The sequence below is a fragment of the Cryptotermes secundus genome, unplaced genomic scaffold (assembly GCF_002891405.2).
Source record: "Cryptotermes secundus unplaced genomic scaffold, Csec_1.0 scaffold417, whole genome shotgun sequence".
NCBI classification, from domain to species: domain Eukaryota; kingdom Metazoa; phylum Arthropoda; class Insecta; order Blattodea; family Kalotermitidae; genus Cryptotermes; species Cryptotermes secundus.
In genome coordinates this window covers 1,337,485-1,340,173 of record NW_019739949.1, presented here as the reverse complement: position 1 = coordinate 1,340,173, position 2,689 = coordinate 1,337,485, and the positions used below count along the sequence as shown (strand labels likewise).

Here is a 2,689-nt window from a genome sequence, read left to right as displayed (position 1 = left end):
CTGTCTGAAATTTTTCAACCAAAATGTCTAATAAGGGCTGAATTTTGAAAAGCCTGCCCGTTGGTTGTGGTTGCACTTCATTATTGTTGAAATGCAAACACCACCATATCTGTTCAAATCTCTTACGACTCATGAGTTTGCCGAAAATTGCAATTTCTAAAAATGGGTCACTTGACCAATAATCCTTCAGACTTTCTCTCTTCGTAAGCCCCATTAGAATGATTATAGCCAAAATATTTTTCATTTCTGTTGAAGTGACATCCACCCACTTCAAAACCTTATTGGTTCTGTCGTACGCCTCACGGTGTTGGAGATAGTGTGTGTTAGTTTCCTGACACAACAGGTCAAAGAAACTATCTCCAAAAAACAGTGACGCAACTTCAGACATGTCCGTTGGGTCCGATGGCATCTGCTTTACCCCCGGATCACCAGTAAACTTTCCCAAAGTGGGGGTTTTGTGCACTTTATCCCATGTAGCTGTCCTGATACTCACACTTTCAACGGAGCTCTCACTTTCACTTGACACATTTTGGGCAGCCCTGTGGCCCCCGTCACTGTCGCTGTCACTGATAATGGCCTCGCTATCAGAAGACGAAGCAGTTGGCAAATCTGATAGCTCATCGGAGAACATATCTAATATTTCCTGTCCTCCGAGAGATCGCAACTGCTTTCGTCTCTGAGCCATGTTGAACTGGTAGCTGCGTGGTTCATACGTGCAAGCTTGTTTAGGTTGTGACAGGAAATGACTCTGGTCGAGTTACTAGATAAGGCAGCAATCATTCCCGAGGTCATCTACGCAGTAGTTACGATTCAACGAAGCCACACAGAGATATATAGCGTTTTGCAACATAACATGACCGTAGAGGGCCATATGGCCCGAACGGTCCGCAACGCTTGGAAACGTAGAGGGCCATGTGGCCCCTCCGGTCCGCAGTGTGTTAAAGTTGCAGAGGGTCTTCAGTCATTTCTAACAAGATATGTTGTATCAGAGAACCTCTATATGTCTCTTACAAGTTCATTGCTATTGAGGATCAGCGTAGCATCTTGCCATGCACTGGAGCCTGTGATGCACCTTTATTCTTTGCATCCTGTTTTGTTATACAATCACGGTATATAGTGGTGGGCTACCCAACAGTTTTTAACAGTAAAAATAAAATTGTACAAACGTGCATTGATAAGAGTGTCAGTGTTAATTTTATTGCGGTTATATTATACATCTGTATGTTTGAATCTTGAGAGATAATTATCATGGTGGATTCAAAACAAATAAATTACAGAGTAATTGAATTGCAAGTTAACATTAAAATGAGTTCCTATAAAATGGATCAATTTTACACATCAAGAAACATGGTATAATTCAGTATTAACACATTAGAAACCCTTTAATCTGGCAATGCGAGGTTTTGTATGTGTAATACCGTTGTATGTTTCTATGTGTTTCTAATTTGGAATTGTTGAGCAGTGGGATTCATGTGGTTGGGTGACGGAGGATGTTGTGAATGACTTACTGCTTGTAATGCTCTCCCTGCTTTTAGTTGTCTATTATGACAGCATGTACCAATTTACAAGGATGATAAAACTGACTGTAGTACAAAATTTTGTCCAATATCTTTTTCTCAAGGTTAAGTCCATATATAGATGAAGTTATTAAGAATCATCACTGTAGGCTTTGATGTATCAGATCAACTACTGATCACATGTTTTGCTTTTGTGAGTTACTGGAGAAAAAATTGGAGCACAGTGAGACAGTCCATCGGCAATTAATAGACTTCAAGAAAGTCTATGATTCAGTTAGGAGTGACGCATTGTACAACATTCTCATAGAGTTTGAGGTACCCAGGAAACTAGTTAGGCTGATTGATATGTGTTTAACCTTTAAGTGACAGCCATTTAAATTCCGGTAATGGCAGCGGGACAGATTTGATTTAAATACCCGCAATTTTAAAGCAATAAAAACTGTAATCATTTCCTAAAATTGCTGTGATTTCTACAATTTTTGTGATAAACGAACCAAATAAACGCTGTTTTTTTTTTCTAGAAAGAATATAGAATCAGATATTGTAATTTACAGACCTTATAAAATGTGTAAAAATTTTTAGACTGATTCCAAGTAAAAAATTCCCAATTTTGCGGTCTGTCTACATGAATTCAGAGTTCTTGGAAGCAAGAATGCTGTATGTAAATGTTGCAACACAGCGGATGGTGTATGTCGCCATGTTTAGTCTTGCATGTATCGAAAGATTATACACGTAGTTCTTTTGGTATGCAGAGATGTGGGGTGAGTATCTATTCGTATACAAGAACCCCGATTGTGTAGTATCGCTTGTCGCAACACAACAAGCTCTCTGTCCTCACTCTGCTGGAAGTAGATTATAAGTATTTTCATGGTTAGCACAGCCAAGCAGTGTCAAAAGCGTGAACCAACCATTGCGCTGTCTCGTTTGGAAGACGCTGACATATTTCAACTCATAAACGACTCCGAATCAGATTGTTGTACCGACAGTTCTGAGAGTGGCATTGAGGAAAGTGAATCGGAAATTGATTTCGATGAAGAACCATCATCTTGGTCGGAAACCTGGGGACCACCACACCAGCATGGCAAGAGGAGTGTGAATAATTGTTCAGGTGGAGCTGTGGGCAAACTGTGGCAAACAGTTATAGCATCTGTTGTCGAACCTGGAAATGGACA

The 2,689-nt window shown here is 40.0% G+C and overlaps 1 protein-coding gene across 1 annotated transcript in view; it reads left to right on the top strand.

The window, feature by feature from the left end:
• The window catches only part of LOC111872106 (lon protease homolog 2, peroxisomal), a 76,047-nt gene that overhangs the window by 44,031 nt on the left and 29,327 nt on the right, over positions 1-2,689 (top strand). The window lies entirely within an intron of this gene.